We start from the raw sequence: 13521 nt of genomic DNA, 5'->3' as shown, positions 1-13521 counted from the left end.
CACAGAAATATACTTCTCAAACGAAGAATCGTCGAATCTGACATAAGCTCGAATAAATCGTGGTCGTGCTCGCCGAATCGGAGTTTCCGTACCAATTTCGCATATTTGCATGCAATTGCACTGATCTAGCACGCGAAACAGCGATTCCGCACAGAAATTCATTTGTGAAACGAATAATCGTCGAATCTGACATAAGCTCGTATAAATCGTGAACCTGATGGCCGGGTCGGAGTTTCTATTCCAATTTCTCATACTTGCATGCAAATGCACTGATCTAGCGCGCGAAACAGCGATTCCGCACAGAAATACACTTCTCAAACGAAGAATCGTCGAATCTGACATAAGCTCGAATAAATCGTGGTCGTGCTCACCGAATCGGAGTTTCCGTACCAATTTCGCATATTTGCATACAAATGCACTGATCTAGCACGCGAAACAGCAATTCCGCACAGAAATACACTTCTGAAACGAAGAATCGTCGAATCTGACATAAGCTCGTATAAATCGTAGTCGTGCTTGCCGAATCGGAGTTTCCGAGCCAATTTTCGCATATTTGCATACAAATGCACTGATCTAGCACGCTAAACAGCGATTCCGTACAGACTTTCATTTGTGAAACGAATAATCGTCGAATCTAACATAAGCTCGAATAAATCGTGATCGTGCTTGCCGAATCGGAGTTTCCGTGCCAATTTCGCATATTTGCATACAAATGCACTGATCTAGCACGCTAAACAGCGATTCCGTACAGAAAGTCATTTGTGAAACGAATAATCGTCGAATCTGACGTAAGCTCGAATAAATCGTGATCGTGCTTGCCGAATCAGAGTTTTCGTGCCAATTTCGCATACTTGCATGCAAATGCACTGATCTAGCACGCGCAACAGCGATTCCGCACAGAAATTCATTTGTGAAACGAATAATCGTCGAATCCGACATAAGCTCGTATAAATCGTGATCGTGCTTGCCGAATCGGAGTTTTCGTGCCAATTTCGCATATTTGCATACAAATGCACTGATCTAGCACGCGAAACAGCGATTCCGCACAGAAATTCATTTGTGAAACGAATAATCGTCGAATCTGACATAAGCTCTTATAAATCTTGAACCTGATGGCCGGGTCGGAGTTTCTATTCCAATTTCTCATACTTGCATGCAAATGCACTGATCTAGCGCGCGAAACAGCGATTCCGCACAGAAATACACTTCTCAAACGAAGAATCGTCGAATCTGACATAAGCTCGAATAAATCGTGGTCGTGCTCGCCGAATCGGAGTTTCCGAGCCAATTTCGCATATTTGCATACAAATGCACTGATCTAGCACGCTAAACAGCGATTCCGTACAGAAATTCATTTGTGAAACGAATAATCGTCGAATCTGACATAAGCTCGAATAAATCGTGATCGTGCTTGCCGAATCAGAGTTTTCGTGCCAATTTCGCATACTTGCATGCAAATGCACTGATCTAGCACGCGCAACAGCGATTCGGCACAGAAATTCATTTGTGAAACGAATAATCGTCGAATCCGCCATAAGCTCGAATAAATCGTGATCGTGCTTGTCGGGTCGGGGTTTCTATTCCCATTTCTCATACTTGCATGCAAATGCACTGATCTAGCACGCGAAACAGCGATTCCGCACAGAAATACACTTCTGAAACGAAGAATCGTCGAATCTGACATAAGCTCGAATAAATCGTGATCGTGCTTGCCGAATCGGAGTTATCGTGCCAATTTCGCATATTTGCATGCAAATGCACTGATCTAGCGCGCGAAACAGCGATTCCGCACAGAAATACAAATCTGAAACGAAGAATCGTCGAATCTGACATAAGCTCGAATAAATCGTTATCGTGCTTGCCGAATCGGAGTTTTCGTGCCAATTTCGCGTATCTGCATACAAATGCACTGATCTAGCACGCGAAACAGCAATTCCGCACAGAAATACACTTCTGAAACGAAGAATCGTCGAATCTGACATAAGCTCGTATAAATCGTAGTCGTGCTTGCCGAATCGGAGTTTCCGAGCCAATTTCGCATATTTGCATACAAATGCACTGATCTAGCACGCTAAACAGCGATTCCGTACAGAAATTCATTTGTGAAACGAATAATCGTCGAATCTGACATAAGCTCGAATAAATCGTGATCGTGCTTGCCGAATCGGAGTTTCCGTGCCAATTTCGCATATTTGCATACAAATGCACTGATCTAGCACGCTAAACAGCGATTCCGTACAGAAAGTCATTTGTGAAACGAATAATCGTCGAATCTGACATAAGCTCGAATAAATCGTGATCGTGCTTGCCGAATCAGAGTTTTCGTGCCAATTTCGCATACTTGCATGCAAATGCACTGATCTAGCACGCGCAACAGCGATTCGGCACAGAAATTCATTTGTGAAACGAATAATCGTCGAATTCGACATAAGCTCGAATAAATCGTGATCGTGCTTGTCGGGTCGGGGTTTCTATTCCCATTTCTCATACTTGCATGCAAATGCACTGATCTAGCACGCGAAACAGCGATTCCGCACAGAAATACACTTCTGAAACGAAGAATCGTCGAATCTGACATAAGCTCGAATAAATCGTGATCGTGCTTGCCGAATCGGAGTTATCGTGCCAATTCCGCATATTTGCATGCAAATGCACTGATCTAGCGCGCGAAACAGCGATTCCGCACAGAAATACAAATCTGAAACGAAGAATCGTCGAATCTGACATAAGCTCGAATAAATCGTTATCGTGCTTGCCGCATCGGAGTTTTCGTGCCAATTTCGCGTATCTGCATACAAATGCACTGATCTAGCACGCGAAACAGCGATTCCGCACAGAAATACACTTCTGCAACGAAGAATCGTCGAATCTGACATAAGCTCGAATAAATCGTGATCGTGCTTGCCGGGTCGGAGTTTCTATGAAAATTTTGCATGTTTGCATGCAAATGCACTGATATAGCACTCGAAACACCGATTCCGCACAGAAATTCATATGTGAAACGAATAATCGGCGAATGTGACATAAGCTCGAATGAATCGTGATCGTGCTTGCCAAATCGGAGTTTCCGTGCCAATTTCGCATATTTGCATGCAAATGCATTTATCTAGCACGCGAAACAGCGATTCCGCACAGAAATTCAGTTGTGAAACGAATAATCGTCGAATCTGACATAAGCTCAAATAAATCGTGATTGTGCTTGCCGAATCGCTGTTTTCGTGCCAATTTCGCATATTTGCATGCAAATGCACTGATCTAGCGCGCGAAACAGCGATTCCGCACAGAAATACACTTCTCAAACGAAGGATCGTCGAATCTGACATAAGCTCGAATAAATCGTGGTCATGCTTGCCGAATCGGAGTTTCCGGACCAATTTCGCATATTTGCATGCAAATGCACTGATCTAGCACGCGAAACAGCGATACCGCACAGAAATACACTTCTGAAACGAAGAATCGTCTAATCTGACATAAGCTCGATTAAATAGCGATCGTGCTTGTCGGGTCGGGATTTCTATTCCCATTTCTCATACTTGCATGCAAATGCACTGATCTAGCACGCGAAACAGCGATTCCGCACAGAAATACACTTCTGAAACGACGAATCGTCGAATCTGACATAAGCTCGAATAAATCGTGATCGTGCTTGCCGGGTCGGACTTTCTATTCCAATTTGGCATACTTGCATGCAAATGCACTGATCTAGCACGCGCAACAGCGATTCCGCACAGAAATTCATTTGTGACACGAATAATCGTCGAATCTGACATAAGCTCGAATAAATCGTGATCGTGCTTGCCGAATCGGAGTTTTCGTGCCAATTTCGCATATTTGCATGCAAATGCACTGATCTAGCGCGCGAAACAGCGATTCCGCACAGAAATACACTTCTGAAACGAAGAATCGTCGAATCTGACATAGGCTCGAATAAATTGTGATTGTGCTTGCCAGGTCGGAGTTTCTTTGCCAATTTCGCATATTTGCATGCAAATGCACTGATCTGGCACGCGAAACAGCGATTCCGCACAGGAATACACTTCTGAAACGAAGAATCGTCGAATCTAACATAGGCTCGAATAAATTGTGATTGTGCTTGCCAGGTCGGAGTTTCTTTGCCAATTTCGCATATTTGCATGCAAATGCACTGATCTGGCACACGAAACAGCGATTCCGCACAGAAATACACTTCTGAAACGAAGAATCGTCGAATCTGACATAAGCTCGAATAAAGGGTGATCGTGCTTGTCGGGTCGGAGTTTCTGTGCCAATTTCGCATATTTGCATGCAATTGCACTGATCTAGCACGCGAAACAGCGATTCCGCACAGAAATTCATTTGTGAAACGAAGAATCGTCGAATCTGACATAAGCTCGAATAAATCGTGATCGTGCTTGCCGAATCAGAGTTTTCGTGCCAATTTCGCATACTTGCATGCAAATGCACTGATCTAGCACGCGCAACAGCGATTCCGCACAGAAATTCATTTGTGAAACGAATAATCGTCGAATCCGACATAAGCTCGAATAAATCGTGATCGTGCTTGCCGAATCGGAGTTTTCGTGCCAATTTCACATATTTGCATGCAAATGCACTGATCTAGCGGGCGAAACAGCGATTCCGCACAGAAATATACTTCTCAAACGAAGAATCGTCGAATCTGACATAAGCTCGAATAAATCGTGGTCGTGCTCGCCGAATCGGAGTTTCCGTACCAATTTCGCATATTTGCATGCAATTGCACTGATCTAGCACGCGAAACAGCGATTCCGCACAGAAATTCATTTGTGAAACGAATAATCGTCGAATCTGACATAAGCTCGTATAAATCGTGAACCTGATGGCCGGGTCGGAGTTTCTATTCCAATCTCTCATACTTGCATGCAAATGCACTGATCTAGCGCGCGAAACAGCGATTCCGCACAGAAATACACTTCTCAAACGAAGAATCGTCGAATCTGACATAAGCTCGAATAAATCGTGGTCGTGCTCGCCGAATCGGAGTTTCCGTACCAATTTCGCATATTTGCATACAAATGCACTGATCTAGCACGCGAAACAGCAATTCCGCACAGAAATACACTTCTGAAACGAAGAATCGTCGAATCTGACATAAGCTCGTATAAATCGTAGTCGTGCTTGCCGAATCGGAGTTTCCGAGCCAATTTCGCATATTTGCATACAAATGCACTGATCTAGCACGCTAAACAGCGATTCCGTACAGAAATTCATTTGTGAAACGAATAATCGTCGAATCTAACATAAGCTCGAATAAATCGTGATCGTGCTTGCCGAATCGGAGTTTCCGTGCCAATTTCGCATATTTGCATACAAATGCACTGATCTAGCACGCTAAACAGCGATTCCGTACAGAAAGTCATTTGTGAAACGAATAATCGTCGAATCTGACATAAGCTCGAATAAATCGTGATCGTGCTTGCCGAATCAGAGTTTTCGTGCCAATTTCGCATACTTGCATGCAAATGCACTGATCTAGCACGCGCAACAGCGATTCCGCACAGAAATTCATTTGTGAAACGAATAATCGTCGAATCCGACATAAGCTCGAATAAATCGTGATCGTGCTTGCCGAATCGGAGTTTTCGTGCCAATTTCGCATACTTGCATGCAAATGCACTGATCTAGCACGCGAAACAGCGATTCCGCACAGAAATACACTTCTGAAACGAAGTATCGTCGAATCTGACATAAGCTCGAATAAATCGTGATCGTGCTTGCCGGATCGGAGTTTCCGTGCCAATTTCGCATATTTGCATGCAATTGCACTGATCTAGCACGCGAAACAGCGATTCCGCACAGAAATTCATTTGTGAAACGAATAATCGTCGAATCTGACATAAGCTCGTATAAATCTTGAACCTGATGGCCGGGTCGGAGTTTCTATTCCAATTTCTCATACTTGCATGCAAATGCACTGATCTAGCGCGCGAAACAGCGATTCCGCACAGAAATACACTTCTCAAACGAAGAATCGTCGAATCTGACATAAGCTCGAATAAATCGTGGTCGTGCTCGCCGAATCGGAGTTTTCGTGCCAATTCCGCATACTTGCATGCAAATGCACTGATCTAGCACGCGCAACAGCGATTCCGCACAGAAATTCATTTGTGAAACGAATAATCGTCGAATCCGACATAAGCTCGAATAAATCGTGATCGTGCTTGCCGAATCGGAGTTTTCGTGCCAATTTCTCATACTTGCATGCAAATGCACTGATCTAGCGCGCGAAACAGCGATTCCGCACAGAAATACACTTCTCAAACGAAGAATCGTCGAATCTGACATAAGCTCGAATAAATCGTGGTCGTGCTCGCCGAATCGGAGTTTCCGTACCAATTTCGCATATTTGCATACAAATGCACTGATCTAGCACGCGAAACAGCAATTCCGCACAGAAATACACTTCTGAAACGAAGAATCGTCGAATCTGACATAAGCTCGTATAAATCGTAGTCGTGCTTACCGAATCGGAGTTTCCGAGCCAATTTCGCATATTTGCATACAAATGCACTGATCTAGCACGCTAAACAGCGATTCCGTACAGAAATTCATTTGTGAAACGAATAATCGTCGAATCTGACATAAGCTCGAATAAATCGTGATCGTGCTTGCCGAATCGCAGTTTCCGTGCCAATTTCGCATATTTGCATACAAATGCACTGATCTAGCACGCTAAACAGCGATTCCGTACAGAAAGTCATTTGTGAAACGAATAATCGTCGAATCTGACATAAGCTCGAATAAATCGTGATCGTGCTTGCCGGATCGGAGTTTCCGTGCCAATTTCGCATATTTGCATGCAATTGCACTGATCTAGCACGCGAAACAGCGATTCCGCACAGAAATTCATTTGTGAAACGAATAATCGTCGAATCTGACATAAGCTCGCATAAATCTTGAACCTGATGGCCGGGTCGGAGTTTCTATTCCAATTTCTCATACTTGCATGCAAATGCACTGATCTAGCGCGCGAAACAGCGATTCCGCACAGAAATACACTTCTCAAACGAAGAATCGTCGAATCTGACATAAGCTCGAATAAATCGTGGTCGTGCTCGCCGAATCGGAGTTTTCGTGCCAATTTCGCATACTTGCATGCAAATGCACTGATCTAGCACGCGCAACAGCGATTCCGCACAGAAATTCATTTGTGAAACGAATAATCGTCGAATCCGACATAAGCTCGAATAAATCGTGATCGTGCTTGCCGAATCGGAGTTTTCGTGCCAATTTCTCATACTTGCATGCAAATGCACTGATCTAGCGCGCGAAACAGCGATTCCGCACAGAAATACACTTCTCAAACGAAGAATCGTCGAATCTGACATAAGCTCGAATAAATCGTGGTCGTGCTCGCCGAATCGGAGTTTCCGTACCAATTTCGCATATTTGCATACAAATGCACTGATCTAGCACGCGAAACAGCAATTCCGCACAGAAATACACTTCTGAAACGAAGAATCGTCGAATCTGACATAAGCTCGTATAAATCGTAGTCGTGCTTGCCGAATCGGAGTTTCCGAGCCAATTTCGCATATTTGCATACAAATGCACTGATCTAGCACGCTAAACAGCGATTCCGTACAGAAATTCATTTGTGAAACGAATAATCGTCGAATCTGACATAAGCTCGAATAAATCGTGATCGTGCTTGCCGAATCGGAGTTTCCGTGCCAATTTCGCATATTTGCATACAAATGCACTGATCTAGCACGCTAAACAGCGATTCCGTACAGAAAGTCATTTGTGAAACGAATAATCGTCGAATCTGACATAAGCTCGAATAAATCGTGATCGTGCTTGCCGAATCAGAGTTTTCGTGCCAATTTCGCATACTTGCATGCAAATGCACTGATCTAGCACGCGCAACAGCGATTCGGCACAGAAATTCATTTGTGAAACGAATAATCGTCGAATTCGACATAAGCTCGAATAAATCGTGATCGTGCTTGCCGAATCGGAGTTATCGTGCCAATTCCGCATATTTGCATGCAAATGCACTGATCTAGCGCGCGAAACAGCGATTCCGCACAGAAATACAAATCTGAAACGAAGAATCGTCGAATCTGACATAAGCTCGAATAAATCGTTATCGTGCTTGCCGCATCGGAGTTTTCGTGCCAATTTCGCGTATCTGCATACAAATGCACTGATCTAGCACGCGAAACAGCGATTCCGCACAGAAATACACTTCTGCAACGAAGAATCGTCGAATCTGACATAAGCTCGAATAAATCGTGATCGTGCTTGCCGGGTCGGAGTTTCTATGAAAATTTTGCATGTTTGCATGCAAATGCACTGATATAGCACTCGAAACACCGATTCCGCACAGAAATTCATATGTGAAACGAATAATCGGCGAATGTGACATAAGCTCGAATGAATCGTGATCGTGCTTGCCAAATCGGAGTTTCCGTGCCAATTTCGCATATTTGCATGCAAATGCATTTATCTAGCACGCGAAACAGCGATTCCGCACAGAAATTCAGTTGTGAAACGAATAATCGTCGAATCTGACATAAGCTCAAATAAATCGTGATTGTGCTTGCCGAATCGCTGTTTTCGTGCCAATTTCGCATATTTGCATGCAAATGCACTGATCTAGCGCGCGAAACAGCGATTCCGCACAGAAATACACTTCTCAAACGAAGGATCGTCGAATCTGACATAAGCTCGAATAAATCGTGGTCATGCTTGCCGAATCGGAGTTTCCGGACCAATTTCGCATATTTGCATGCAAATGCACTGATCTAGCACGCGAAACAGCGATACCGCACAGAAATACACTTCTGAAACGAAGAATCGTCTAATCTGACATAAGCTCGATTAAATAGCGATCGTGCTTGTCGGGTCGGGATTTCTATTCCCATTTCTCATACTTGCATGCAAATGCACTGATCTAGCACGCGAAACAGCGATTCCGCACAGAAATACACTTCTGAAACGACGAATCGTCGAATCTGACATAAGCTCGAATAAATCGTGATCGTGCTTGCCGGGTCGGACTTTCTATTCCAATTTGGCATACTTGCATGCAAATGCACTGATCTAGCACGCGCAACAGCGATTCCGCACAGAAATTCATTTGTGACACGAATAATCGTCGAATCTGACATAAGCTCGAATAAATCGTGATCGTGCTTGCCGAATCGGAGTTTTCGTGCCAATTTCGCATATTTGCATGCAAATGCACTGATCTAGCGCGCGAAACAGCGATTCCGCACAGAAATACACTTCTGAAACGAAGAATCGTCGAATCTGACATAGGCTCGAATAAATTGTGATTGTGCTTGCCAGGTCGGAGTTTCTTTGCCAATTTCGCATATTTGCATGCAAATGCACTGATCTGGCACGCGCAACAGCGATTCCGCACAGAAATACACTTCTGAAACGAAGAATCGTCGAATCTGACATAAGCTCGAATAAAGGGTGATCGTGCTTGTCGGGTCGGAGTTTCTATTCCAATTTCTCATACTTGCATGCAAATGCACTGATCTAGCACGCGAAACAGCGATTCCGCACAGAAATACACTTCTGAAACGAAGTATCGTCGAATCTGACATAAGCTCGAATAAATCGTGATCGTGCTTGCCGGATCGGAGTTTCCGTGCCAATTTCGCATATTAGCATGCAATTGCACTGATCTAGCACGCGAAACAGCAATTCCGCACAGAAATTCATTTGTGAAACGAGTAATCGTCGAATCTGACATAAGCTCGTATAAATCGTGAACCTGATGGCCGGGTCGGAGTTTCTATTCCAATTTCTCATACTTGCATGCAAATGCACTGATCTAGCGCGCGAAACAGCGATTCCGCACAGAAATACACTTCTCAAACGAAGAATCGTCGAATCTGACATAAGCTCGAATAAATCGTGGTCGTGCTCGCCGAATCGGAGTTTCCGTACCAATTTCGCATATTTGCATACAAATGCACTGATCTAGCACGCGAAACAGCAATTCCGCACAGAAATACACTTCTGAAACGAAGAATCGTCGAATCTGACATAAGCTCGTATAAATCGTAGTCGTGCTTGCCGAATCGGAGTTTCCGAGCCAATTTCGCATATTTGCATACAAATGCACTGATCTAGCACGCTAAACAGCGATTCCGTACAGAAATTCATTTGTGAAACGAATAATCGTCGAATCTAACATAAGCTCGAATAAATCGTGATCGTGCTTGCCGAATCGGAGTTTCCGTGCCAATTTCGCATATTTGCATACAAATGCACTGATCTAGCACGCTAAACAGCGATTCCGTACAGAAAGTCATTTGTGAAACGAATAATCGTCGAATCTGACATAAGCTCGAATAAATCGTGATCGTGCTTGCCGAATCAGAGTTTTCGTGCCAATTTCGCATACTTGCATGCAAATGCACTGATCTAGCACGCGCAACAGCGATTCCGCACAGAAATTCATTTGTGAAACGAATAATCGTCGAATCCGACATAAGCTCGAATAAATCGTGATCGTGCTTGCCGAATCGGAGTTTTCGTGCCAATTTCGCATATTTGCATGCAAATGCACTGATCTAGCGCGCGAAACAGCGATTCCGCACAGAAATACACTTCTCAAACGAAGAATCGTCGAATCTGACATAAGCTCGAATAAATCGTGGTCGTGCTCGCCGAATCGGAGTTTCCGTACCAATTTCGCATATTTGCATACAAATGCACTGATCTAGCACGCGAAACAGCGATTCCGCACAGAAATACACTTCTCAAACGAAGAATCGTCGAATCTGACATAAGCTCGAATAAATCGTGGTCATGCTTGCCGAATCGGAGTTTCCGTGCCAATTTCGCATATTTGCATACAAATGCACTGATCTAGCAAGCTAAACAGCGATTCCGTACAGAAATTCATTTGTGAAACGAAGAATCGTCGAATCTGACATAAGCTCGTATAAATCGTGGTCGTGCTTGCCGAATCGGAGTTTCCGTGCCAATTTCGCATATTTGCATACAAATGCACTGATCTAGCACGCTAAACAGCGATTCCGTACAGAAAGTCATTTGTGAAACGAATAATCGTCGAATCTGACATAAGCTCGAATAAATCGTGATCGTGATTGCCAAATCGGAGTTTTCGTGCCAATTTCGCATATTTGCATGCAAATGCGCTGATCTAGCGCGCGAAACAGCGATTCCGCACAGAAATACACTTCTCAAACGAAGAATCGTCGAATCTGACATAATCTCGAATAAATCGTGGTCGTGCTTGCCGAATCGGAGTATCCGTGCCAATTTCGCATATTTGCATACAAATGCACTGATCTAGCACGCGAAACAGCGATTCCGCACAGAAATACACTTCTGAAACGAAGAATCGTCGGATCTGACATAAACTCGAATAAATCGTGATCCTGATTGCCGGGTCGGAGTTTCTATTCCAATTTCTCATACTTGCATGCAAATGAACTGATCTAGCGCGCGAAACAGCGATTCCGCACAGAAATACACTTCTCAAACGAAGACTCGTCGAATCTGACATAAGCTCGAATAAATCGTGATCGTGCTTGCCGAAACGGAGTTTTCGTACGAATTTCGCATATTTGTATGCAAATGCACTGATCTAGCGCGCGAAACAGAGATTCCGCACAGAAATACACTTCTCAAACGAAGAATCGTCGAATCTGACATAATCTCGAATAAATCGTGGTCGTGCTTGCCGAATCGGAGTTTCCGTGCCAATTTCGCATATTTGCATGCAATTGCACTGATCTAGCGCGCGAAACAGCGATTCCGCACAGAAATACACTTCTGAAACGAAGAATCGTCGAATCTGACATAAGCTCGAATAAATCGTGATCGTGCTTGCCGGTTCGGAGTTTCTGTGCCAATTTCGCATATTTGCATGCAAATGCACTGATCTAGCGCGTGAGACAGCGATTCCGCACAGAAATACACTTCTCAAACGAAGAATCGTCGAATCTGACATAAACTCGAATAAATCGTGGTCGTGCTTGTCGAATCGGAGTTTCCGTGCCAATTTCGCATATTTGCATACAAATGCACTGATCCAGCACGCTAAACCGCGATTCCGTACAGAAATTCATTTGTGAAACGAATAATCGTCGAATCTGACATAAGCTCGAATAAATCGTGATCGTGCTTGCCGAATCGGAGTTTCCGTGCCAATTTCGCATATTTGCATGCAAATGCATTTATCTAGCACGCGAAACAGCGATTCCGCACAGAAATTCAGTTGTGAAACGAATAATCGTGGAATCTGACATAAGCTCGAATAAATCGTGATTGTGCTTGCCGAATCGCTGTTTTCGTGCCAATTTCGCATATTTGCATGCAAATGCACTGATCTAGCGCGCGAAACAGCGATTCCGCACAGAAATACACTTCTGAAACGAAGAATCGTCGAATCTGACATAAGCTCGAATAAATCGTGATCGTGCTTGCAGGGTCGGAGTTTCTGTGCGAATTTCGCATATTTGCATGCAAATGCACTGATCTAGCACGCGAAACAGCGATACCGCACAGAAATACACTTCTGAAACGAAGAATCGTCTAATCTGACATAAGCTCGATTAAATAGCGATCGTGCTTGTCGGGTCGGAGTTTCTATTCCCATTTCTCATACTTGCATGCAAATGCACTGATCTAGCACGCGAAACAGCGATTCCGCACAGAAATACACTTCTGAAACGAAGAATCGTCGAATCTGACATAAGCTCGAATAAATCGTGATCGTGCTTGCCGGGTCGGAGTTTCTATTCCAATTTGGCATACTTGCATGCAAATGCACTGATCTAGCACGCGCAACAGCGATTCCGCACACAAATTCATTTGTGAAACGAATAATCGTCGAATCTGACATAAGCTCGAATAAATCGTGATCGTGCTTGCCGAATCGGAGTTTTCGGGCCAATTTCGCATATTTGCATGCAAATGCACTGATCTAGCGCGCGAAACAGCGATTCCGCACAGAAATACACTTCTGAAACGAAGAATCGTCGAATCTGACATAGGCTCGAATAAATTGTGATTGTGCTTGCCAGGTCGGAGTTTCTTTGCCAATTTCGCATATTTGCATGCAAATGCACTGTTCTAGCGCGCGAAACAGCGATTCCGCTCAGAAATACACTTCTGAAACGAAGAATCGTCGAATCTGACATAGGCTCGAATAAAGGGTGATCGTGCTTGTCGGGTCGGAGTTTCTATTCCAATTTCTCATACTTGCATGCAAATGCACTGATCTAGCACGCGAAACAGCGATTCCGCACAGAAATACACTTCTGAAACGAAGTATCGTCGAATCTGACATAAGCTCGAATAAATCGTGATCGTGCTTGCCGGATCGGAGTTTCCGTGCCAATTTCGCATATTTGCATGCAATTGCACTGATCTAGCGCGCGAAACAGCGATTCCGCACAGAAATACACTTCTGAAACGAAGAATCGTCGAATCTGACATAAGCTCGAATAAATCGTGATCGTGCTTGCCGGTTCGGAGTTTCTGTGCCAATTTCGCATATTTGCA

Source organism: Lasioglossum baleicum, chromosome 14 (assembly GCF_051020765.1).
Source record: "Lasioglossum baleicum chromosome 14, iyLasBale1, whole genome shotgun sequence".
NCBI lineage: Eukaryota > Metazoa > Arthropoda > Insecta > Hymenoptera > Halictidae > Lasioglossum > Lasioglossum baleicum.
Note: the sequence above shows the minus strand (reverse complement) of the source record.